Source organism: Globicephala melas, chromosome 1 (assembly GCF_963455315.2).
Source record: "Globicephala melas chromosome 1, mGloMel1.2, whole genome shotgun sequence".
In the NCBI taxonomy this organism is placed as follows: domain Eukaryota; kingdom Metazoa; phylum Chordata; class Mammalia; order Artiodactyla; family Delphinidae; genus Globicephala; species Globicephala melas.
In genome coordinates, this window is record NC_083314.1 from 33,287,596 (window position 1) to 33,315,230 (window position 27,635).

General features: G+C 39.7%; 1 protein-coding gene and 2 non-coding genes across 14 annotated transcripts in view; 2 read left to right on the plus strand and 1 right to left on the minus strand.

The window, feature by feature from the left end:
* Positions 1-3,998: 3,998 nt before the first annotated feature.
* On the plus strand, positions 3,999-4,071 carry TRNAK-UUU (transfer RNA lysine (anticodon UUU)). The gene has a single exon. It is a non-coding gene; the product is annotated as a tRNA-Lys (tRNA).
* Positions 4,072-4,366: 295 nt separating this feature from the next.
* On the minus strand, positions 4,367-4,439 carry TRNAK-UUU (transfer RNA lysine (anticodon UUU)). The gene has a single exon. It is a non-coding gene; the product is annotated as a tRNA-Lys (tRNA).
* Positions 4,440-12,875: 8,436 nt separating this feature from the next.
* MDM4 (MDM4 regulator of p53) overlaps positions 12,876-27,635 on the plus strand; it is a 56,924-nt gene continuing 42,164 nt past the window's right edge. For all 12 annotated transcript variants that reach the window (XR_009560620.1, XR_009560575.1, XR_009560591.1 and 9 more), the window contains exon 1: positions 12,876-12,981. The gene's annotated coding sequence lies outside the window, so the exon portion shown is untranslated. The remainder of the gene's footprint in view (positions 12,982-27,635) is intronic.

The following is a 27,635-nucleotide window of genomic DNA, read 5'->3' on the forward strand; positions in this document are numbered from 1 at the left end:
AACAGAGTAGCATAGAGCCACCAGTGCTCCAAATTTGCTGGAGTGAAGAGTCTTCAGGGAAGAGCTAACAGGAAACAGGCCTGCCTGGGTCACTGGGGGATCATATTAAAGGCTTTATAAAGCATTTTGGTAGGGAGAAAATTTTGTGTTGTAAGAGCAACCAGGGCATATCAAAAAGTTTAGGTTTGTCCTGTAGGCCACAGAGAACCCAGGGTGTAGACTGGGAGTGATGTGATCAGTGACGTGCATATTACACAGGAGGACTTGGAAGACACACTGCATGTCTTTCTTCCTTTTGCCCCTGTAGATCCACTCTTGGCCCTCTGGCTTCCTAGAAGGGGTGGGCCAGTGGAGAGCCACCGCAGGAGAGTGGGAGGAGGGAGGTCAAAGAGGTCTGGATATTTCTTCCTCAGGATCCTTCTCTTTGGGTTCACTGTGGGCTGGCTGCCACCCTCAACCAAAGATCACAGCTTCCCTCCAGGTGCTTCCCCCTCCCTCTCAGCCCCTCTCCCTCCCTCTTCCTTTTCCTCTTCTCTCTTTAATTTACATAATCACTTACTCCCTTCCTTTGACTTTCAATCCAGGGAGTGGAAACTCCTTTTCCTGCTGGTGTCTGGGTACTGCACACTGTTCCTTGTGGTTGTGCTATACCCTGCCAGCCCTTTGTAAATTGTTTCTTCAAATTGGAGTATGCCATTGGCATCCTGCTAGGTTAGGAGTACTGGCTTGGAGCTCTGACAGGGAGGCCCTGTCTACATTCAGAGTGCAAGATCAGAGAATCTCAAAGCTGGGGCAGGGGGGGGTGAGAAGGAAAGGACAGATACAAGAGAGAGTCAGGAAGTCAAAAATCAATACTATTTGATAATGTATTGAACGTAGGGATCATCAGAGAGGGGGAGGAATGTAGAATTACTCCCCACTTAATGCCTTAGGAATTGGTGGTAGGACTGTAGTAAGACAGGGCCCAGGTGTGGGGCGAGCAACCATGACTTTAATTTGGACATGTTGGATCTGCAGTGTCTCTAGAATGTTTAGGTGGGGATGTCTAGCTGACTTTGGATTTATGAAACTAAATTGAAAGTAAAGGTGTGGACAAGTGATATCAATTTTGGACTCTTCAGTTCATAGATGATCCATAAAGTTATGGGCGTATATGAGATCACCCAGGTGGGCATATAGGAGAAGGAAGAGGCCTGCAAAAGAGATCATCAAGAAGAAATAGCCAGGTTGATAGCAGGAAGAAATGAGACCTCAGAGTGTCAGAAAGGAGGATAGAAGAAAGTGTCAGGAAAGAGGGATGGGGACACAAGTGCAGCAGAGACATCTAGGAGGGCAGAGCTGAAAAGGCCCTTTGGAATGACAAGGAAGTCAGTGTCTGAGCTCTCGGTGCTGTGCGAGATTCTTGAGTTGCTACCCTTGCTGTGTTCTCAGAGAGGACGGTAGTGGAAGAGAGCTTGGAAAGCCCACCAGAAACCCAGGCTGCTCTCAGTTTGGAGTTATTAGGCCAAAAACACAAAAGGAGACTTTTCAGAACAACTCCTCTGTACCACGCATCTTCCCAGTACCTTGTAATGGTCTCAAACTTCAAAGACTGTATACAGTGATGGTGAACTACTGGGTCTCTGAATAGGCAGTTACATCAGGCATTGGTTTGGGGACCCCTTTCTTCCTCCCTTTCCCAGCTCTGATACAGAGGTGATGGCGATTTTCAAAGACCGTTGAGTCTGATGAGTAGGAGAGCAAAGAGCGTCGCTTTAAAAATTAGTGGGAGAAATTTAGCTTGCGCGGGGTGCGGGGTGGGGGGCGTGGTTCCGCAAATATAGAATCTGTGAGTTTAGACTGCCCCCTGGTGGGAGAATTAAGTTCGATAGTCAATGTGAATGAGAAGCTTGATGAAGCACTCCGGGAAGATTTCATGCTAAAAAGGAACAAGGTAGCACTACTTGGTGGCGTTTTGTAGTGCAACATAGCAAAAGCAGATTCAGTTCATGCTACCTCAGGTTGGACTTTACAATGTTAACAAGTCAAATTTCAATTAGACTTTCAAACTTTGCCGTTGCCTATATGATAAAATTATTCTCTTTCGCATGAAATAAACCCGTCAGCTGTCTCTAACCCCTCACTCCCTCTCTACCTCCCTCCATTCCAGCCAGATTAATTTATTCACCATTCCCTAAACACAATTTTCATTCATTTTCCTTCCAGACTTACTGTTTTCCTTCCCACTGTGTCTAGCTCACTGCTGTGGAAATAGGTACTCAATAAGCAATTCATGAGTTAATCTCAGTGTATTTAAACAAATGCTTTATTATCCTGGAGGAAAGGGAATATGATGTAACAAAGCCATTGGGCAGGAAAAAAGAAACAACTTTATTTCTGCCCCTTTAGGACGCTGGACAGACACCATTTCCCTTTCTTAAAAAAAAGTTAGGTATAATACATTTCCACATCTGATTCAAACAAACGGAGCAAAAAGTTTTTCTGTATCTAACACATGAGGGCTCAAGAAATGTCTGAATAAATGTCTGTCTGGCTCATTACAATTTCCTCTGCATACCTCTGACAGTTACTTGTTGAAACTCAACTCCGATCCTGAAAACTTAAGGACCCCTGTCCTCATTTTATACCTACGGCCTTTCTGTCCATTCTCATCTCCTGCCACTTTCTGCACTTGAATTCTTATTACTGCATTTATTACTTTGTTAAAATTAATTGCTTAAATGTCTGCCTTCTTGCCTAGACTGTGAACAGGATCCGTGTCCTATATATCTCTGACTCTAGAGCCAGCACAGAACCTAAGCCATAATAGATGATCAATAAATGTTTGTTCAATTAAATTGTTCTTTCCTGTTGCATTTTGAGTCTATTCCTTCTAATCTTATTCACAGTGGGAAAAGTAACAGAGTAGTAAAATTTTAGATTTAGATTTTAGATTTACAGTTCATCTAATCAATCTCCCTCATTTGATAGATGTGGAAACCCAGACCTGTTTAGGATCACACAGTTTGTTAGTCTTTGTTCTAAAAGAATCAGACAATTGTAGGAAACAAACTCCTACAACTGAGGCTGGGCAATTTTGTTCATTGTGTTCAGAAGCCTCAAGTTCCCAGAAACAAAAATGAATTCCCTTATCAGTCTTGAAATTTCATAGTCCTGTGTTCCACACCCTATGCGTCAGGGTTGATGAAGTTGATTTTAGGAAAAACTAGGCTATCTGGAGATTTTTATTCTTAATACTCCATGTTGCTGGTACACATGTACATGTTCCACTGGTACACACTTATACTTCTTTAGGAGGATTCACCTTGTGAGTCTGACCTGAAAACTGCAACTTGTTGGGAAGAGGGAGAAAGGCAAAAATTGAATCAAAATCTAAATTAAAGGTCTCTTTAATTTAGGTCTCTTTAATTAAGGTCTCTTTAAATTAAAACTCTCTTTCTCTCAATCTAAATTCACACCCACCTTTCCACAGTCACTTCTGCTTTCCTATATTAGCTCCTCTATTCATGAATCAAATGTATCTTTCCTTCTTTTGTGCTAAGGAATGCTTGTTTAACAGCTACATCATCTAGTGAAGGGAAATATATTGTTCATTAACAATATGGGAAAAATACTGTAATCTGGTTCAGTAGAATATAACTAAAATTAAGAAGTCCTATCAGGGAAGTAATATATGGCAGACAGAAGAATTGTAATAAAAAGAGGTTGCAGCTGTCTGAATTTTTAATGTTCGTCTTGGTTGCCCATCTCTGTAATTTAGTACCGCTTGGTTTTAGAGAGCTTAGTAAATATTGGAAATTTACAAAACACGAACTATGAAAGAACTTGAAGAAAACATGCATTAAGTAAATGGAGAAAAATATAGAAAAGTGAATGTTTTTCTTCATCTTGCTGAAAAAAATACTTTAATACTAATTAAAACCTAAATTTAATCTATGTGAGAAGAAATTTATTAGAATACTATCAAGTAAAAAGAAGAGAGAGTGCTTCAAGAAGGCGCCCGGATAGCTCAGTCGGTAGAGCATCAGACTTTTAATCTGAGGGTCCAGGGTTCAAGTCCCTGTTCGGGCGTTTCTTCGTTTTCTTGTCCCTTTCTTAGCTTACTACAAATACGAAAATCTCAATGCCACAGCGTACTTCTACCTTAAATAGAATTAATTTCATTTTTCACTGGTTTCAGAGTATGCTAAATAAACATATTCTCAGAGAAGAAAAAGAAGCGACTACCCCAAATCACTCAATTTCTTGGCGAGTATGGAGGGTTTGCATGGTAGTTTCCCAGCGGGAAGGATTTTTTTTTCCTTCACGTTTCTAGTACTTGAGAAAAACAAAAAAACAAAAAACGAAAAGAACGATAAAACCGAAACGCCCGAACAGGGACTTGAACCCTGGACCCTCAGATTAAAAGTCTGATGCTCTACCGACTGAGCTATCCGGGCTCTCGTGAGAAAATATTCGTGCTACAGTATCTTACTTAAGAAGGAAGAACCTTGTGTAATCGATTCCTTCCGCCGGCATTTTGTGAAACTGTTTTAAACCCAATAAAGCTCTGTATTCATACGCCAAGAAAAACAAGAAGGCGTAAATCATGCACCTTTCAACAGCCTTACCAGTTAACTCAAAATTGCGAGACACTTACGTGCCCAATAACCATTATTAGGTAGACTTCTTTGATTTGTAACCTCTCTAACAGGTCCAGGATTAACAGAACGGCGAGGTATGTCACTTTTGAAGACTTGTAGTGACACCAGATCTGTTATGCTATTGATAATAGGGTGGATATCAGTTCTAAAACCTACCCGACAATAACAACAAAAAATGAATCTCTCTAAGAGAGAATAGAGATGTGCTGTTCTGAAGCTATTGCATTGAACTGTGTAGTATAAAGTGGGAGAAAGGACCCTGCAGAGGGATAGCGGGATTGTCCTTTAGGTCCCTTAATGGAGTCCAAGTAATTTTACATGACGCAAACCCTGGAGTAGGTCACCCCCAATGGCCTTGAGGGCAGAAATCCTACTAAACCGGAGCGGAGAGCTGAACATGCCAGCAGAAAGACATTTTATTGATCTTGGCATTGGAGGCTCTTCTGTTCCACAGCCACCAGTAATCTGAGCACTGCCCTTTGCTATGGGGTTGGCGCAGAGAATTACCCTCGGTGGGTCTTAGAGTGAGACATTAAAGTGTTTTCGTTAGCTGATGTTGCTTTGCCTTAATTCCATCTGCTTAACTCCAACTGCTTTAGAAGTGATTGCTCTGGTCCAGCAATTCCACTCATAGGAATTTGTCCTAAAGAAATAATCAGGGATGTGCAAAAAGACCTGATTACAAGAGAGAACGTCAAAGCATTTTAATTGGAAAAAATTGTAAATGACATAAATGGCTATATAAATTATGGTACAGCCTTAATAAGGAATGATATGCAGCCATTAATAATCATATATAAAATAACACAACTTGGGAATAATTGTAAAATATTGTTAAGTTAGGAAATATTTCAAATAAAAAATTTAAGCAACAATATATTGTACAGCACAGGAAATTACTTTAACAGAAGTAATTTTAACAGAGACATAATGGTCTGAATGGCTTCCATTCATACTTTTAACAGAGTATAATCTCTAAAAACACTGAATCACTATGTTGTTCACCTGAAACTAATATAATATTGTATATCAACTATACTTCAATTTAAAAAATTTTAAAGTGTGCATATATGTACACTGAAAAACTGAAAGGATAAATGCTCTACGTAAAGGCTGGGTTCTGAAGTTAGGTGCCCCTTTTTGAATCCTTATTACCACTCTGTGATCTTGAGTAAGAGATTTCTCTGTCTCAGGACAATAAAACGATTGCAAGAATGAAATAAGATAGCTTACATAAATTGCTTAGAATAGTGTCTGACATGTAATAAGCATTCATGAAGTTACATAAAGAGTTAATAGCAAAGCTATAACAAGATCAGACTTCATGGATTCTGTTCTTTCCATCATTCTCTGACACTACGTAACCTTCAACAATTGCTAAACATATTTTTTAAAATTAATTTTTATTGAGCTAAAATTGACATTTAACATCATGTTTCAGGTGCACAACCTAAAGATTTGATATTTGTATACACTGCAAAATGATCACCATAATAAGTCTAGTTAACATCTGTCACCACACAGTTACAAAATTTTTTTTTCTTGTAATAGAACTTTCAAGATCTATTCTCTCAGCAATACAAATATGTAGGACAGAATTGTTAACTATAGTCATACTGTCTATAAGGCTTAACACATATTTGTACTTTTATTGAAGTATACTTGATTTACAATGTTGTGTTCATTTTTGGTATACAGCAAAGTAATTCAGATATATATACACACACACATACTTTTTCATATTCTTTTCCATTATGGTTTATTACAGGATATTGAATATTCCAGTGCTATACACTAGGATCTTGCTGTTTGTCTATTTTACATAGAGTAGTTTGTATCTGCTAATCCCAAACTCTTAATTTATCCCTCCAATCTCCTTCCCCTTTGGTAACCATAAGTTTGTTTTCTATGTCTGTGAGTCTGTTTCTGTTTTGTAAATAAGTTCATTCTATCATATTTTAGATTCTGCATATAAATGATATCATATATTTGTCTTTCTCTTTCTGATTTACTTCACTTAGTATGATAATCTCTAGGTCCAACCATGTTGCTGCAAATGGCATTATTTCATTCTTTTTATGGCTGAGTAGTATTCCATTGTATATATTTACCACATCTTCTCTATCCATTCACCTCTCGATCGACATTTAGGTTGCTTCCATGTCTTGGCTACTGTAAATAGTGCTGCTATGAACATTGGGGTGCATGTATCTTTTCGAATTATAGTTTTCTCTGGATATATGCCCAGGAGTGGGATTGCTGGGTCATATGGCAACTAGATTTTTAGTTTTTTAAGGAACTGCCATACTGTTTTCCATAGTGGCTGCACCAATTTACATTCCTACTAACAATGTAGGAGGGTTCCCTTTTTTCCACACCCTCTTCAGCATTTATTTGTAGACTTTTTATGATGGCCATTCTGAATGGTGTGAGGTGATACCTCATTGTAGTTTTGATTTGCATTTCTCTAATAATTAGCGAAGCTGAGCATCTTTTCATGTGCCTATTGGCCATCTGTATGTCTTCTTTGGAGAAATGTCTATTTAGTTCTTCTGCCCATTTTTTAAAAAATAAATTTATTTATTTAATTGATTTATTTATGGCCGCACTGGGTCTTCGTTGTGGTGTGTGGGCTTTGTGTGTGGGCTCTTCTTGTTGCAGACCACGGGCTCTAGGCACGCGAGCTTCAGTAGTTGTGGCAAACGGGCTCAGTAGTTGTGGCTTGCGGGCTCTAGAGCGCAGGCTCAGTAGTCATGGCGCACTGGTTAGTTGCTCCACGGCATGTGGGATCTTCCCAGCCCAGGGCTCGAACCCGTGTCCCCTACATTGGCAGGTGGATTCTTAACCACTGTCCCAGCAGGGAAGCCCCTTCTGCCTATTTTTTGATTGGGTTGGGTTTTTTTGTTATTGAGTTGTGTGGGCTGTTTGTATACTTTGGAATTTAATCCCTTGTCAGCCTCATCATTTGCAAATATTTTCTCCTAGTCCGTAGGCTGTCTTCTTGGTTTGTTCATGGTTTCCTTTGCTGTGCAAAAGCTTGTAAGGTCCCATTTGTAAATTTTTGCTTTTATTTCTATTGCCTTGGGAGACTGACCTAAGAAAACGTTGCTACGGTTTAAGGCTTAACATATGTTTGACTGGAGTGGAGGGAGATGTAGAGAATTTAGAAAGCTGACAATATTGAGTTATTAATAATTTGGGCAAAAGAATAACTTTATCCCCTAAGCAATGGGGAGCTATTAAAATTTTGACTCGGGCTTACCTGGTGGCGCAGTGGTTGAGATCCGCCTGCCGATGCAGGGGACGCGGGTTCGTGCCCCGGTCTGCGAGGATCCCACATGCCGCGGAGCGGCTGGGCCCAGTGAGCCACGGCTGCTAGGCCTGTGCGTTCGGAGCCTGTGCTCCGCAACGGGAGAGGCCGCAGCAGTGAGAGGCCCGCGTACTACAAAAAAAAAAAACCACACACACACAAAAATTTTGACTTATTAATGTCCCAGTTTCTCACTCAAAGGAACACACATTAGATTTGTTCCATTCATGTTACAGTAAAAACAATAACAAGGACTACCATAGTAAGTATTCTCTGTAAGAATCAAATGACCAGAGCTAATCATCCACATAGGGCTAATGGTAGAATGGTTTCTAAAAGTGGCTGTGTGTAGATGAGATGTTGAGTCATCAAATTAGGAATATTAGATTGACCTTTCTTTGCTCAAAACCCTTTGATTCTGCTTATTGAATAACACATGGAACTTTTTATAGCAGCATTCAAAATCCAAAATCCAGCCTGCAAATCCATCCCATGCCAGTACCATTTAATAGAAATATAATGCAAACTACATATGCAATTTAAAATTTTCTAGTAGCCACATTAAAAAAGTTAAAAGAAACAGATAAAATTAATTGTATACTTTATTCAACTCAATATATCAAAATATTATTTTGACATGTAATCAATACAAAATATTATTAAGATATTTTACATTATTTTTTTCCTACTAAGTCTTTGAAATCTGATGTGTATTTTACACTTACAGCACATCTCCATTAGGACTAGCCACATTTCAAACCACATGTGCCTGGTGGCTATTATATTGGACAGTGTAATTCAATACAGTGCCAATCTTCTATACAGTAATCAACAATTCAATCAAAGGAGACTCTTTCTTTCTCTGGTTTTTAGACAGTCTTCTAATTCTTCCTCCCTCTCCTCATCACTTATGCCATATTTCTTCAAACGACTTCTCCCACCTCTGCCTCTTGAAATCCTATTCATTCTTAAAGGCTCCATTCTTCTACAAAACCTTCAATGATTATGTTAAATGGGAAGGAAAGATTAATTCAAGAAACTATAGACTCACAGTTTATAGATTCAATAATAGAGCCATACATTTGTTGTTCAATTTGTAATTGAAAAAGTAAAATCGGATCTCTGTATTACAACATGCACAAAAATTCACCACAAATGAGTTAAAGGCTTAAATGTGAAAAGCAAAGATTTAGAACTTTTAGAAGAAAATATACAAAGTGTCTTTATGATTCATAGACAGGAAAGAACCTCTTAAATAATATACAATAAATAAGCTATCATAAAGAAAATAATTAATAAATTTGACTTCATTAAAAAACTTCTGTTCAAAGGACAACATTCAAAAAGTGAAAACAAGCTATAGATTTGAAGATGTTATTTGTAATACATATAATTAAGAAGGATTAATATCCAGATTATATAGGGAACTCATAAATCAATAAGAAAAAGACAAACCAATAGAAAAATGGGCAAAAGATATGGACAATTTATAGAAGGGTAGTCAATAAATATGAAAAAATACTCAAACTTACTAATATCATGGACACATAAATCAAACCACCACGAGAAATCATTTCACATCTATTTTTAAAAAACCTTGTTATTATACAAGTGTTGGTGAAAATGTGAAGCAACAGAATCCTTATACACTCCTTTCAGGAGTGTATACTTCTACAATCACTTGGAAACACTTTATCACGATCTAATTGAGTTGATAATGTGTATATTACCCAATAATTCTACTCCCTAAAGTACACACAGAGACACATACAAGAATGTTGATAGCAGCAATGTTTGTAGAGCAAACAATAGGAAACACCTAAATATTTGTCAAAGGACGAGATGGGATAAAAAAAAATGGTGGTGTATTCATTTATTGTTATGGGCTGAACTGTGTCCTCTCAAAATTCATATGTTGAAGTTCTAAGCCCCAGTACCTCAGAATGTGACTCTATTTGCAAATAGGCCCTTTATAGAGATGATTAAGGGAAAATGAGGTCATACACGTGGGCCCTAATCCAATATGGCTGATGTCCTTATGAGAAAAGGAGATTAGGACACAGACAATGTGCAGAGGGACAAACATGAAGACAAATTTTTAAAAATTTTAAAGCATAAAATGTTTGAAAGGAATATATACAGGTATATAACCTAAAAGTCTAAAGAAATGCATGGCAGGGGTAAGTACCAAACTCAGGATAATGGTTCCCTCTGCAGTTGAAGGAGGGAGATGCCATCGGAGAAGGGACTGCAGGGAACTTTTTTGTATAGGTAAAGTATTGTTCTATAGGAAGAATGGTGGGGAAAAGGAAATCATATTCTTCATTATACCTTTTTGTATGTCTGAAGTAACTCCTTATAACTTTTTTTTTTTAATTTATTTATTTTTGGCTGCATTGGGTCTTTGTTGCTGCACGCGGGCCTTCTCTAGCTGCGGTGAGAGGGGGCTACTCTTCTTTGCGGTGCGCGGGCTTCTCACTGTGGTAGCCTCTCTCGTTTCGGAGAACGGGCTCTACGTGCGCAGGCGTCAGTAGTTGGGGTGCACGGGCCCAGTTGCCCCATGGCATGTGGGATCTTCCCGGACCAGGGCTCAAACCCGTCTCCCCTTCATTGGCAGGAAGATTCCCAGCCACTGCACCACCAGGGAAGCCCACTCCTTATAACTTTTAAGAAAGGCTCTAGACCAATAATATTGGCTTCTAATTCCTTTAAAGCTGCAATGGGCCTTAGAAAAGTCATCTGATTCAGCCATTTTACGCTACAGATTGGGAAACTGAACACCTATGTAACTTTCTCATTTCTAGAATAGCTAGACTAAACCCAGATTTCCTGTTTCTTTATTGAATAAATGGTTTGTGAGCACAGTTCTTAGAGAAGGAAGCGGTGATCACTGAGTCAGTTATGAGCTTGTTAAGCCAATTTCATTTTCTTTTTTGGCAAGATTACTTGACTGGTAGAAGAAATACTATAGTTATGATTTGTTTTCATGATAGCAAGTCATTTAATGAGGTTTTATGAACTCCTTGGGAAAGGTCAGAGAAATGTTTCCAGATGTTGACCTCTAGTAGGTGGGATAATTGGTTTAAGAACAACCTTGGAAGAGGAACAATTAATCATGAATCAGAGTCAACCATGAGGGGAAAAGCTCTACTCTTAATCATGTCCTATTCAACGTATTTACCAAGGCTTTAAATGAAAATAAGTTAGATATGTTAATCAACAATTTGCAAAATGCGAAAGTGAAAGAGCTAATCTCTCTTGACTCTCCAGACAAGGCTAACTGCAGCTCATCATTGCACTTATCACATTCTCTTTACCTGGACAGTCTGAGGCCTCCTCTAGGCAGATTCCAGGTGTCACTTGTTTTAGAATCCTCTACACTGGTGCTTGGCACACAGCAGATATTCAACAAATACTTGTCGACAAACTGAATTACATGACAGGATCACAATTCCAACAGTCCAGGAGACAGTAGGAAAGGACCTAAAGTAACAAGGTACTATTTAAAAGATACAAAACAAACTCCTGTTTGGGATTTTTTCAAAAATTAAAATTAATTGCAGAAAAAGAGAGGAGAAATAGTTGACAGTGGTTCACCTAAAAAAGCTCTCTGGGAACAACTGTGAAAAAAGAATTAATTCTTCAGCTTATTTACAAAACTCTGGATCTCCACCTAAGTCGGAGGTGATGCCAGAAGTAGAGCAAGGTGCAATGTGCAAATTAAGAGAGGTCATTGCCCCATTTTATTTTGCATGCGTGTGTATCTGGTTCTGGGAGCCACATTTTAAATAGGACAAAGAGGTACTTGTTCAGAAGGGTGGCAAGGGGGCTTGAAGCCATGGCAAATAAATAGTTGAAGGTTCTGAGGGGATTTTCAGCCTGCAGAAAAACAAAAGAGAGAGTTAGAGATGGGACATGATAACTGTCTGCAAAAAAACCCAATAGGGGCTTCCCTGGTGGCGCAGTGGTTGAGAGTCTGCCTGCCGATTCAGGGGACATAGGTTCGTGCCCTGGTCCAGGAGAATCCCACATGCCGCGGAGCGGTTGGGCCCGTGAGCCACGGCCGCTGAGCCTACGCGTCTGGAGCCTGTGCTCCGCAACGGGAGAGGCCACGGCGGTGAGAGGCCCGCGTACCGCAAAAACAACAACAACAAAAAAAAACCAAACCAATAGTACTTATATTGGAAAGAATAAAGCCTTACTCTTCTCCAAACTGCAGAACTGAAACCAAGAGAAATGGCAAAATAACATATTTCAGCCCAGAAATTCCTCTAACACCTAGAATCACCCTAAAATAAACGAAATGAGGTATTGGGGGGAGGTCATGCCAGTTGGCACTGGCAGAGGTTGAAGACAACCTGCCTGAGAGGTTTGAAGGTGCTTTTGTATTGGGAGAAAGCAGGCTAGATGACCTGGTTGTGTGATCCAAACAAGCTCCACCTCATTGTCCTTGGCATCTCTCTTTTAGCATTTCTTGTAGTGATTCGTGTATATACTAGGCTTATTCTCACCCAATTAGCGACAACACTAGGATGCTGTTTCTCCGCTCCAGCCACCTCTGGGGAGTAAGAATGAATGTTAACACTGAGAAACACAGGGAGCGGCTTTTCAACTTTCTGAAGAGCTGAAAAGGCGGCCTCTGATTATGCTTTTAGCTTTCTCCCCTCCCTGTTTTTTGATCTCCCAGGACATGTTTATGAATATCACAAGATCCTGCAATTTCCTCAAATGATGTCTCTTGAAACCTCACAACTCTTAGTGGTCCAGGTCCTGCGACTCTCTTTCCTCGGACTGGATCTACTCTATGGTAGGGACGGCTCAGCCTCCTGACTCTCTAGCCATCCAGTTGGCCCATCTATGGTTTCTGGAGGCCTCACCGGAAGCTCTTATGGGAGATGGGTTGGCGAGGCCGGAAGTTGCGCCCTCACTACTCGCCGTTTCAAAATGCTGCTGAGGCCTTAGGGCCTGTGACTGACGCCCCCTCCCCCCCGGGCTCTGCGGGGGAGCTACTCATGGAGCGGCCGTAAGGTGTGGCTTTTGGGTTTAGTCGGCGGGGTGCCGGGAGGCCGGGGGTGGGAAGTGGAGAGTGGGGAGCGGGCGCGGCGCGGCCAGTTCTGCAGGCCCCGGAGCCGGGGTAGCCGGCGGGAGGAGCTAGAGGCGTGGGTGGCGGCGTGGGGACGGTCGCACAGGGCGGAAGAAGGGCTGGTGGAGGAAGGGTTATAAGATGAGAATCAGCAGAGGACAAAAATGGAGGTGGAGTGACGTGATGCAGGTCGGCCAACAGGTTACAAACCAAATCGAAATAGATTGACGATGCTTAATTGGACGCAAAATATGAGGATGACTGAGGCACTTTGGAGGAAAGGTGGGAAAGAGGGAGGCGGAGAGAGTGACATTGAGGTGTCTTCGAGATTTTAAGGCAGTAATTTTCAGGGCTGCGGACCATCTGTCTCAGAGGCACTTGAGTGCTTTTTTGAAGAATGCTCACTTGGGGGCCACACCCAGACTTCCTCTAACAGAATGCTAGGAGCTGGGGCTCGGGAATACGTATTTTAATCAGCACATTTCCCAGTTGATTCTTGTACACCCTCAAGTTTGAAAACCAGTGTTTTAAAGCGACACCCGGAGAAAATGCTGCTTCTGTTTTCCTTCATCCGGAAAGATCTATTAGTTACGAAGCTGCTCCGTGCTTTGGGATGTTGGCACGGGGAACAAGTATCAAAGATAACTTGGTACCTTTTGGTATTAAATTTTACTACATCTCAGTTTGGGTTTAGTTCCCTCCCTCCTCATACATTCCTGCTATGAAAAATTAATTTAGTTTAGAAGTATTTATTTCGGAATATTTTGTTTCACAGTACGGTCAGGATCACAATTTTTTATTTTAAAGTTTTTTAAAAAACTAAAATACTACTTGCCTGTTGTTAAAAAGAAAAAAAAAAGCACAGTACAGAAGTGTGTAAAGTTAATTGTCCATTAACGTGTCCCTAACCTGTCCCCTCCTCAAGCTAGCTACCCTTAACTGCTTGGTATTATGTCCTTCCTGACTTTTTCCACACATACTCGCATTTTTAAACAACAGTGGGGTCATTTTGTGTCTACTGTTCTGTACCTTAAGTTTTTCAAATAACATCAGGGACAGCTTTCCATAAAGTCTACATATAATATTTTCTTTTAAGGGCTTGCGTAGTATTGAATTATAGGGTTGTACAAGAATTTCTTTAACCAGCTCCCCATTGATGGATTTTTAGGTTGTTTCCTAGCATATTGTTTGTTTTGCAAACTGCTGGAGCATACTCTTGCTACACACTTCACCTTTTTAGATGTGTAACAGACCTGGTAAGAACTAAAACAACATCTGAATGGTAGTTTCTTTTTTAAAAGAAAACAGTTGGTTTTATTACTTTAACATATTTAGTTGAAAGACAGTCAGACTGGTGTTTAGTAGAGGTCCTTAGGGCTTTAAAGAATTGATAAGAATGATTAGTTCTGCTGACTTCTGACAAGAAGCTTTTATTTTAATTAGTCTTTAAATCACAGTTATCTTCAAAGGTAGAGATTTGAAGATGAGGTGTAGGAGTCTTTTGGACTAAGTGTAGGGTAAAAACCACTCTTCTGTTATCATTGAGAGATGTATAAGACTGTTCCTTCTCTCTATGATTTCAGTCCAGTAGGGGACACACATAAAGACATAAATATAATGTTGTGAGTGTTTTAATAGAGGTGCTGTGGTGTCATCAGCTTCCTTTGGGGAGTCAGAAAAGCCTTGACCAAGGAGGTAACTGGAATAGTATTTCCAAGATTACTAGTTTTTTCAAGATACAATAGATAAACACATGGAATTGTTGTCATTTCTTACACATTTGCTGTGTACCATTCAATAAGGTAATTAAAACCTATTGTTTTAATTTAATATTGTTATTTTCTATTTTCCCACCTTTTTAAGGAAATATTTTAAAGTTTCACAGATGTGTCATTTTATTTACCTTTAAATATGTCAGGATGTAGCTCTTATCAGGTTAGGATTTTTTAAAAATTTACCACAGTGCCTTTCTACTACCATTTACAGCTTCTTAATAGTATCTAATACCTAGTACATAATTCAAAATTTCCGGATTGTTTAGGAAAAAATGACATTTTACAGATGGCTTGTTTGAATTAGGACTTGAACAAGGTCCACACATTGTATTAGGGTAGTGTTTTTTAAGTCTCTATAACAGTCTGTCCACTTCAACAGTAATGCTGCACCCAAGACCCTGTAGAATTTCCTACATTCTGGATTTGCCTAATTGCCTGCTTTTAGCATTGTTTAGTTATTCCTCCATCCTCCATTTTTTCCCCCTACAAACACATATTAGTTAGATCTAGAAGCTTGATTAGATTTGGATTGGGGGTGGGGGGCCAAGAATATTTCATAGGAGATACTGGGTGCTTCCAGTTGCTTCACACAGGAAGTACACGATGTGTGAATGCTGCTCTTTCTAGAGATAAATTTGGTCAGTGGGTCAAATGCTGTAAGCCTGCTCAGTGTGTTTTTAAGTCCCCCCTTCCCCCAACCTTTCACTTATATGGTTTTAACACTTATTAATGATTGTTGAGGAGATGACATTTAACTGGAGACTGGAAGGTTTAGGATGAGTCAGTCTTGTACAGAGAACTGTGTTCAAAATGAAGGAACAATGTGTGCAAAGGCCCGGTTTGAGAAACTAAAAGATCAGTGTGGATGAGGTGCAGGGAGTGTAAGGAAGAGCAGTGTAAGTTGGAAAGACTGGCAAGGTGCTGAGGGCCTAGGCTCTTTATTTTTCAAACAGTAGCAAGCAGTGGAGCAGGGCCTGGCAGGGTAGGATTGTTTATTTTATTTTGGTTTTTTAATCCTTCTGGCTGTAGTGTGGAGTTTGGATTGAAGTGGGGTTAGAGAGACAGTTAAGAGTCTATTGCAGTGACACAGGCAAGAAATAACATTTTTTGATTTGGGGAATTGATGGTGAAGATGAAGAGAGGGCGTGGTTTTGAAAGATTTAGGAGTTAAAATCCATAAAGTTTGATGATGTGATAATGGGGGAAGAGGGAGAGGTCAAGATGACTCTAACTTTCTGGTTTGAGAAACTGAATGTAAAAGGATAAGCTTTAGTCTTGGGCAAGTTATTTGACTTCTTTTTTTTTGCGGTACGCGGGCCTCTCACTGTTGTGGCCTCTGCCATTGCGGACGTGCAGGCTCAGCGGCCATGGCTCATGGGCCCAGCCACTCCGCAGCATGTGGGATCTTCCCGGACCGGGGCACGAACCCGTGTCCCCTGCATCGGCAGGTGGACTCTCAACCATTGCGCCACCAGGGAAGCCCTATTTGACTTCTTTAAGCCTCAGTTTTCTGTATTAAGGAGAGGCTAACAGTACCTAACCCTGTTGCACTCAAAACAGATTCCAGGTGAAAAAGGGAAAAGATCTTGCTTTGGGTTCAGAGCCCATCAACTGACTTCATTTCTCACATACATCCGAGAACAATTCCTTTCCTCATGGTATTTTTCTCTCCTATTCTTTCCAGTGTTCTCCCATTTTAAAGTCCTCCCACTGCTATTGCCATTCCCTCTCATTCCTCCTCTGCCTTGCAATCAAAAGTAATTTGTCTTTCTCTGAACTTCTGTGGCCCTTAAATCAGTATCTTTTTAATGGCACAACACTTTCTACCAGATGTTAAACCATTATTGACGTTTAAATTCTTCAGAGCTGCCAAGCGGTCAAGTCTTGTTCCTACTAAGATGCTGAACTGGCATGACTGCTGACTCCTTTCTCTCAAATCATCCCTAGAGGGACTATAAAAGGAAAATACTGTGAGAAACAAATGGGTGATGTGGACTTTTTTGACCTGCTTTGTGGGGTGGAGGTGGGGGTTGGGGGAGGGTGGGTCTTTGGCCTAGGACAGGAGTCAGGCAGGCATAGCTGTAGGAGAATAAAACTGTGGAAGAAGGGAACTATTGGAATACTGCTCTAGTTGCTCTCCTGCCTCATTACTTTGGAATTACCTTTTTCTACACTTGCTGTGACTCAACCCTAGTCCAGCTTTCCTTAAGAGTAAATCAGGGCATTACAGAAGCATATACTTGTGAGGAGGAGTTGAGAAAAAAAACAAGTGAAGACTGACTTTAGGCAGTCACTTCTCTGTCCGTTACCTTCTTAATTCTTAGGTCTCCCCAAATCCCTATCATAATGCTGTATCTCCCTGGGGAACAGAAGGTGAATCCTTGGTCTGAGCTGTGATTGTATGGGATGGATAGTGATTGTGGTTATCTGGTGCTTGGGATTTTCTACTTTAGTGTTCATTTCCTACCTTACTCCAGCTTACTGTGGCTGATTTTGGCTGGAATTTGGTCTTCTCCCTTATGCTTTGCCAATCAGAATAGCTGCTGTCCTCTAGGGAAAAATAACAGTGTTGAAGAGCACAGGTATTTCAATAGGAGAACAATATATAGGCTTCATTGGAACATAAGTAATAGAACAGATGGATCAAGAGTTTAAAGTTAGGGCTTCCCTGGTGGCTTAGTGGTTAAGAATCTGCCTGCCAATGCAGGGGACACAGGTTTGAGCCCTGGTCTGGGAAGATCCCACATGCCGTGGAGCAACTAAGCCCATGCGCCATGACTACTGAGCCTGTGTGCCACAACTACTGAGCCTGTGTGCTACAACCACTGAAGCCCGTGCACCTAGAGCCCGTGCTTTGCAACAAGAGAAGCCACTGCGATGAGTAGCCCTCTCTCGCTGCAACTAGAGAAAGCCTGTGCACAGCAATGAAGACCCAATGTAGCCAAAAATAAATGAATAAAATAAAATTTTAAAGAAAGTTTAAAGTTAGACTGATAATCATTCTAGAGGAAGTAGGGATGATATTAACAACTTGAAACAAGAATAAGCAGAGGCTGATAGAACCAAGCAGAAATAGTAGCCTTGAAAAATATAGTGGTTGAAATAAAGAACATCACATCAGATGGATGTAACAGAATGGATACAATTGAGTGAATTAGAATTCTAGATTGAGGAAAACTCCCAGAACAAAGGAGAAAAGGACAAAGAAAAAAACATATAAATGAAAAGTTAAAAGATAAGGAGAATAGATGTAGAGGTACTCACATCTGAATAATAGGAATCTTAGAGAAATAAAAATGGAAAGGAGGAAGTATTGAAGAAATAATCGGAAAATTGTTCTCTTTTAGAATTAAAAAGGAAAAAGAAAGTCCCCAGATGGAAGGGTTTCTTAGAGTGCTAAAAATAAGAGGTCAGGAAAAACTCACTTCTAGACATATTATAGTGAAATTTAAGTGTATCACAACAAAAGAAAATTGTAGGAGCCTCAGAGAGAAAGAACAGATCACACACAAAGGAGCAAAAATTGAATTGACATCAGAGTTCTGAACAACATTGCTAAATGCAAGAAGACAAAAGTGTTTTTAGGGTTTTGTAGGGAAACTTAGAGTTTTATACCTAACCACATTTATTTAAATAGGAGGGGATGATACAGATATTTTCAGGCATATGAAGTATTGGAAGCCTTGCCACCTAAAGGCCCACATTGAAGACAGTTCTAGATGAAGTACTGAGAGATTGAAATCCAGAAAATGTTACAAGAGATATATGAAATAAAGGTAATCAGATACCTTGTTATCATTTATTGTTGTAAAGGCTAAGGCCAAAGGGGAAAAAAAAAGAGAGAAAAGGAAAATTCAAGAGAGGGGAAAAGATATCTGCCCCAGAATTTAAAGTCCAAATGATATCATGCTGAAGTTCATATCTTATTAGCAGGGAGACAGAGATACAACTTTAAGAAAGGTAAAAGGAAGAGTAGGACAAACTAGAATGCTAAATTCAGATGGTAGAGACAGGGAGTTCCCTGGTGGTCCAACGGTTAAGACTTGGAGCTCCCAGTGCAGGGACCGGGGTTCGATCCCTGGTCAGGGAACTAGATCCCACATGCCACAACTGAAAGATCCCAAGTTCCACAACTAAGACCCGGTGCAGCCAAATAAATAAATAAATATTTAAAAAAAAAAGTGGGGGAGACTTCCCTGATGGCACAGTGGTTAAGACTCCATGCTCCCAATGCAGGGGGCCCAGGTCCCATCCCTGGTCAGGGAACTAGGTCCCACATGCATGCTGCAACTAAGAGTTTGCATGCCACAACAAAGGAGCCCACATGCTGCAACTACGGAGCTGGTGAGCCACAACTAAGGAGCCCACCCGGTGCAACCAAATAATAAGTAAATATTTAAAAAAAAAAAAGAAAGAAACTCTTTGGACATTCCAAAACTTGTTCTTAAAAAAAAAAAGAAAAGAAAAAAGATGAAAGAGAAGATTTATAGATATCAATTACATTAAATGGACTAAATTCACCAAAGATAAAAATTGACAAATTGGATTAAAAAACTCAAAATCCAGATATATGCTTTTTACAAGGGCACGCCAAAAGTTTAAGGGCATGCAAAAATTGAAATTAAAAGATTGGGGAAATACATGCCTGGAAGTACTAACTAAAAGAAAGTTGGCATGACCATACTAATACAAGATAAAATATACTTGAAGACAGATGTCTTAATTGGGATGGAAAGAAACACTACATAATTATAATCACTATATATTAATCACTCACCAAGAAGATATAGCAGTTTAAAGCATGAATGCCTCTGATTAAAAATCCGTACAACAGATGAAGTGAAATTGGTAGAACTACACTGGGATCAATGGAGAGATCCACCATCATGGTGGGAGATTTCATTACATCTCTTAATTAATTGTATGTCAAGCTGACAGATTGGCAGAAATAGAAGAGTGTAAAAAACCAACAAGCTTAACCTAATGAACATAGAGTTTTGCACGCATTTAGTATGGAATTGATCATCAACTAGACCATGGTGAAAGCCGTAACAATTTCAAAGATCAAGTTTTATGCAGAGGGTGATCTCTCCCACTGTGTTGCTAAATTAGTGGTTAATCACAAAAACATACATTTGAGAAATACAGTATACATAGGCATAGCTATATAATTCATGGATTAAATAAATTATGGAAATTTAAAAATACCTACAGCTGAATGAGAATGAAGACTTTATATATCAATACCTATGAGCTGAATAAAAAAGTAGTGCTGGGGTAGGAGGGGGAAGGAATTTTTAGCCTTAAATATTCAATTATAAAAGGAGTAAACTAAGTGTCTAATTTATAATAATCAGGAAATGAACAGAATAAATTTTTTAAAGTAGAAGAAGTAATAAGATATGTTAAACAATATCACGAATGGAAAGAAGGATGCAACTGTCCACTAAATAAAGATGAAAAGAATGCTATCAACTATATGCCAGCAATTTTGAAGACTTAGACAAAATGGAAGAAGAAAAAAGCTTGAATAATCTAATATTTGTTAAGCTAAAGCAGCAATTAAAAGTCTTCCCACAGGACTTCCCTGGTGGCGCAGTGGTTAAGAATCTGCCTGCCAATGCAGGGGACACGGGTTTGAGCCCTGCTCCAGGAAGATCCCACATGCTACGGGGCAACTAAGCACTTGTGCCACAACTACTGAGCCTGCGCTCTAGAGCCCATGAGCCACAGCTGCTGAGCCCGTGTGCCACAACTACTGAAGCCCGTGCACTTAGAGTCTGTGCTCTGCACCAAAGAGAAGCCACCACAATGAGAAGCCTGTGCACCACAACGAAGAGTAGCCCTTGCTCGCTGCAGCTAGAGAAAGACCGCGCACAGCAGCGAAGACCTAACACAGCCATAAATACATACATACATAAATCTTTCCACAAAGAAAGCACTGGGTTTTATAAGTTTTATAGGTCAGAAATCTTTCAAAGACTAGAACATCTCAATTTTGTTATAGAATTTTTTTTCAGGCAATAGACAAATAGGGACTATTTGCCAGCTAACCCTGACATCCAAATGAGACAAAAACTTGACAGAGGAAAATAACAGACTTATTTCATTCACCAGCAGAGACTTTACAACCTAAACAAAATATTAGCAAATCAAAACCAACAGTATGCAAAAAAGGATAATATCCAAAACCAAGTTGGATTTATCTCAGGTGTGCAAGGATATCTATATTAGAAAATCCATAAATGAAATTCAAAATTTACCACATTAATAGATTAAAAAACCAAAAAAATCATGATCATTTTGATAGGTGCAGAAAAAGCATTTTCTAAATCACTCTTCCATGATATAATCCTTTTTTTAAAAAAATTTATTTTGTTGAAGTATAGTTGATTTACAATGTTGTGTTAGTTTCAGGTGTACAACACAGTGATTCAGTTATATATATATTCTTTTTCAGATTCTTTTCCCTTACTGGTTATTACAAAATGCTGAGTATAGTTCCCTGTGCTATACAGTGGGGCCTTGTTATCTATTTTGTATGTAGTAGTGTGTATGTCCATGATATATTCTTCTTTTTAAAATTTTTTTTAACCACATTAAAAAAATTTATCTATTTGGTTGCACTGGGTCTTGGTTGTGGCAGGTGGGCTCCTTAGTTGTGTCATTCGAACTCTTAGTTGCAGCATGTATATGGGATCTGGTTCCCTGATCAGGGATCAAACCCTGACCCCCCTGCATTGGGAACTCGGGATCTTATGCACTGTGCCACTAGGGAGGTCCCCATGATATATTCTTAATGAGGAGCAAAAGGAACCCTTTCAAGATGATAAAGAATAACCATAAGAAAAAAATAGAGAAAACATGTTATGTAGGGAAACATTAGAAGCACTCCCTTTAAAATCAGAGACAAAAATGCCTGATACCGTGTGTACTCAACATTGTATTGACAGTCCTAAGCAGTAATGTAAGATGAGTAGAAGAAATTAGAGGCACAAGAATTGGAAAGGAAGGAATAAAATTTTATCTGCAGGTGATATGGTCATTTACATAGAAAACAGAAGGATCCACAGACAAGTTATTAAAAATAATTACGTAAGTTTAGCAGGTGACTGGATATAAGATTATTGAAAGTCACTTGTATTTCTGTACATATGCAAAAACCACTAAAAAGCAGTGGAAGAGAAGGCATCACAGTAGTATCAATATCAACTTTAGAAATCAGTCTAACACAAATGTGCTAGACCTCTAAAGGGAAAATTGTACAACTTTTCTAAGAGATATTAAATAAGATCTTAATAGAGGAATGTGTCATGTTAATGAATTGAAAAACAGTTTGATCTATATATTAAATGTAATTTCATTCATAATCCCAACAGGGATTTTCATGAAACTTGATGATGCTAAATTTTATATAGAAGAGTTAAGGACCCAAGAATAGCTGGTCACTTCTAAAAAGGAATGGGAGGGGAAGACTTGCCCTGTGGGATGGCAAGACTCCTGATAAGATAGAAGAATTAAGATAGTGTCAGGGGCTTCCCTGGTGGAGCAGTGGTTAAGAATCTGCCTGCCAATGCAGGGGACACAGGTTCAAGCCCTGGTCCGGGAAGATCCCACATGCTGCCGAGCAACTAAGCCCGTGAGTCACAACTACTGAGCCTGTGCTTTAGAGCTGGTGAGCCACAACTACTGAAGCCCACGCACCTAGAGCCTGTGCTCTGCAACAAGAGAAGCCACGGCAATGAGAAGCCCACGCACCACAACAAAGAGTAGCCCCCGCTTGCTGCAACTAGAGAAAAGCCCGCGTGCAGCAACGAAGACCCAGTGCAGCCAAAAAAACTTTAAAAAATAAACTTAAAAAAAAAGTGTCAAATTGTATAGACAGGAAGATCAGACCAGTGGACTAGAATAGAAAACTCATAAACACTCATGCATGTTGATACATGACAAAGGTGGCTGTCAGTCAAGAAGGTCATGTTCAATAAATTCAGCTGGGAAAAAAATGGCCATCCATATAGAAAAAGAATAAAACTGACCTCTAAAAAGAAAAAAGTCAACTCTAGACGGATTAAGGGTTTAAATGTCATAAACAAAAATTTAAAAGTTTTAGTAGACATCCCCCTCCCACACACACACAAATCTTAGTAGACAGTCTAGGTGAAAATGAGACCTTGGAGAGTAAAAGATTGTTTAACCCAGGCAGAGATCATTGACTAAAAAATAGAAGATTGATAAATATAAATTTGACTTAATTAAAATTAAGTTTTTGCTCAAAAAGATTTTTCCACCTTCTAGAAAATGGAAAGGAGGTTAAAAATTGGGAGAAGATATTTGCAGGACATCCAATTGACAAAGGGTTAATATTAAAAATATATATAGAACTATTACAAATCAGTAAGTATAACAAAATCAATTAGAAAAGTGTGTAAAAGACAACACATTTCACAGAAGAGGAAACACATATGGCTGATAAGCATGTAAAGAGATAGCATCATTAGTGATCAGGGAACTGTAGACCAAGCCCATACCTATTTGATTGGGAAAAATTAAAAAGTCTTAGGACATTAGATGTTGGAAAGGAGGTAGATTCACAGGGTATCTTATACATTGCTGATAGGATTATAAATTGGTACAAACACTTTGAGGACAGTTTGGTGTCAGATCCTAAAGTTGAATATTCATATATGCTATAACCCAGCAATCTGTCTTGTAGATATGCCCATGAGATACTTTTTGGCACATATAGAAGAACGTTAATAGCACTATTCATGATAGTGAAAGCCTAGAAACAACTCAAATGTCCATCACACACTGGAAATATACAGCAAAGTAAATAAAGAATAAAATACGCTATGACATGGATGAACATTGAAAACATTATGCTAAATGAAATAAGCCAGACACAAGGACAAATATTGTATGATTTCATTTATATGAGGTACCTAGAATGGGCATATTCATAGAGACAGAAAGTAGGGTAGTGGTTACCAGGGTCTCTGGGGAGAGGGGATAGTGAGGAGTTACTGTTTTATGAGTACAGAGTTTCAGTTTGTGGTGATGAAAAAGTTCTGGTGATGCATAGTGGTGATGGTGTACAACATTGTGAATGTACTTCATGTCACTGAATTGTAAATTTAAAAATGGTAATGGGGTAGGGAAGGGAAGGGCTGGGAGTTTGGGATTAGCAGATGCAAATTATTATATATAGAATGGATAAACAACAAGGTCCTACTGTATAGTACAGGGAACTGTATTCAGTATCCTGTGATAAACCATAATGGAAAAGAATATGAAAAAGAATTTATATATGTGTAAGCGAGTCACTTTGCTGTACAGCAGAAATTAAACACAACATTGTCAATCAACTATTCTTCAATAAAATTTTAAAAAATGGTAAATTTTTATGTTATATGAAGGAACTCAAGTGACAGGGAAGTAGGAATTCATTTTAGTGAAACAAAAATTCCTAAAATTACATACAACATACTTCCTTTTTTGTGAGTTAAAAGCAGCTAAACTGAAAATATGTACTTTTTAGGATTCCATTTTGATGCAGTCAAGTGCATAAAAAGGAAGGGAAGAAAATCAAAACAATTCAGGATGATTGTTGGGAGGAGGCAGGGGAATGGGAGGGGGAATCTTATGGGTAAATATAGACTGTTGCCAGAGTCCTAGTTTGTGGAGGTTTATTGCATTATTAAGAAAACTCAAGTAAAAGTGGGCCATGTGTGGATGAACAATGAGAGTATGTATTGAAGGAAAGAATTGTGATTAATTCTGTGTACTTGAAGTCTAATGGGAAAAAAATATTGCTAAGTGGGGACTTCAGAGCTGTTCTGAGTTTAAAATCTTGACTTCAGCAGTTTCCTAATTGTGTGATCTTGGGCAAATAATGTCCCTGTGCTTCTCTTGCTTCATTTATAAAGTAAGGATAATAATAGTGCCTACATCATAGGATTATTTAAGTATTAAACAGATTAATATATGTGCTGGTACAGATTAAGCTCTATATAAGTCTTTGCCATTTATTTCTTATGATGCTATGTGCTGAGTTCTGTGGGATGAACATCCCATTCTATGCGTTGGTTCTGGTGGTCTCGCTTGTAGTCTGTCATGCAGCTGGAGTTAGGTGTCACCTGAGGCTGGAATGTCCCAAGATGTGTGATACTTTGGAGGGTATGGTTGGAAAGCTGAGCTCAGCTGGATGACTGAGCCTCTCCACGTGGCCTTTTTGTGTGGTCACCAGTAGAGTAGCCAGTTGGGAGATGTGGTTTATTGGGGGCCATTTTTGGAAATTGTCCAAACTATTATTAATATTTGTATCCATCGTGTTGTTCTACTATGTACATAATTGACAGTTTAGGCACTGGGGATATATTAATGAACAAATAAATAGAAATCCCTTCCCACTTACAGCTTATGTTTTACATGATAAAAATTAAAATGTATATACTGTGTTGGTTGGTAACAAGGACAGTGAAGAAAAGAAGAATAAAGCAGGGAAGGAGATAGGGAATACTGGGGGCTGGGAGTAGCAGTTTTTAAAATGTGTGGTCACATTTAAAATGTGTGGCCTCATTGATAAAATGACATTTTGAGCAAAGACAAAAGGAGGAGGTTAGGAGCCAGAGGGGCAAGGGTGGAAGCAAGAAAACCTTTACGAGCTAAGGCAGTTCAGAGATGGGCAGTTTGGTTAGTGTAGTAATGACGGAGGTAGTGAGAAATGCTTTGATTTTGGATATATATTGAAGATAGAGCTTCAGAATTTATTCATAGACTGGGTGTGAAGTGTGAGAAAAAAAAGGAATTGAGGATAACTTCACAGTCATTGACCTGAGCAACTGGAAGGATGGAGCTGCCATTTAATGAGATGGGGGAGACTATAGCACTAGCAGGTTTAGGGAGATGAGGTGTTTTTTGTTTTTGTTCTTGTTTAATTTTTGAATTTTATTTTATTTATGTTTTTATACAGCAGGTTCTTATTAGTCATCAATTTTATACACATCAGTGTGTACATGTCAATCCCAATCGCCCAATTCATCACATCACCCCCCCCACCGCTTTCCCCCCTTGGTGTCCATATGTTTGTTCTCAAGATGAGTTTTTTTTTTAAATAAGGTTTGAAATGCCAGTTAAACGCTATTTGCTTTAAAATGACAAGTTATGGGACTTCCCTTGTGGCACAGTGGTTAAGAATCTGCCTGCCAGTGCCGGGGACACAGGTTTGAGCCCTGGTCCAGGAAGATCTCACATGCCACGGAGCAACTAAGCCCGTGCGCCACAACTACTGAGCCTGTGTGCCACAACTAATGAAGCCCAAGCACCTAGAGCCTGTGCTCCACAACAAGAGAAGCCACTGCAATGAGAAACCTACGCACCGCAACGAAGAGTAGCCCCCACTTGCCACAACTAGAGAAAGCCCACGAGTAGCAACGAAGACCCAGCACAGCCAAAAAATAAACAAACAAATAAATAAATTTACAAAAAATCCCTACAAGTTATGCTTGTATCCTGTTTGACTTCCCATTTTGTAGCAAGGGAAGCTGATAGAAGTGTTGCAGGAAAGAGAGTGGGGCATGAGAGATGGTCATGTCCCAGGTCTCAGGCAAGTCCGAGTGTGGGTTCTTGGCTTTGTGCAGGAAAGAATTCAAGAGCAAGCCGTAGTAAAATGAAAGATGATTTATTCAGGGAGAAACACACTCCGTAGAGAGAGTGTGGGCCATTTCGGAAGGTGAGAGAGGCACCAGGGTATGGGGTTGTCAGTTTTTATAGGGGTGGGTGGTAATATAGGCTAATGAGTGGGAGGAGTATTCCAGCTATATTGGGGAAGGGGTGGGGATTTTCAGGAATTGGGCCACCAATTTTTGACCTTTATGATTGGCCTTAGAACTGTCATGGTACCTGTGGGTGTGTCATTTAGCTTGCTGATGTGTTACAATGAGTGTATACTGAGGCTCAAGGTCTAGTGGAAGTCGACTTGTCCTCCATCTTGGACCTAGTTGGTTCTAACCAGTTTATGTCAGGTTCTTAGGCTGTGCCATTCTTTCAAAGGTTGTGTTGCAGGAAGGGGGACCCCTTCCAGGGCCTGAGAGTGGGCTCTTGTCTAACACTCAGAAATGAATTGTCTGAGTAGACACACGTGCTGACAAAGCAAGAGACTTCATTGGGAAGGGACGCCCGGGCAGAGTAGGAGGGTAAGGGAACTCAGGAGGACTGCTCTGCCACAAGTGGCTTTCAGTCTTGGGTTTTATGGTGATGGGATTAGTTTCCGGGTTGGCCAGTCATTTTGACTCAGGGTCCTTTCTGGTGGCGCGCAACCGCTCAGCCAAGATGGATTCCAGCGAGGAGGATTCTAGGAGGTTAGTAGGACATGTGGACTGGCGTCTCCTCTCTCCTCTTGACCTTTCCCATATTATTCCGGTTGGTGGTGGCTTGATAGTTCCTTACCAAGGATCTCCTGTCCTAAAATAACTCATGCAAATTGTTACTGCTTTGCTTGGCCAGGTTGGGCAGTTTAAGTCAGTGTTTTACCTAACAGTTGTGCCCTGCCCCCTTCCTGTCTCAGAAGGAGGGTTGAATTTATACTTTGTTGTCATTAATAAGTCTTCTCAGAAGAGTGAGGAACCTTGTTAGCTGTAAACCAGACTCTGTTGATTTTTTTTTTTTACAATGTGGACCAGTTTTTAAGTCTTTATTGAATTTGTTACAATATTGCTTCTGTTTTATGTTTTGGATTTTTGATGGGGAGGCATGTGGGATCTTAGCTCCCTGACCAGGGATCGAACCCACACCCCCCTCATTGGAAGGCGAAGGCTTAATCACTG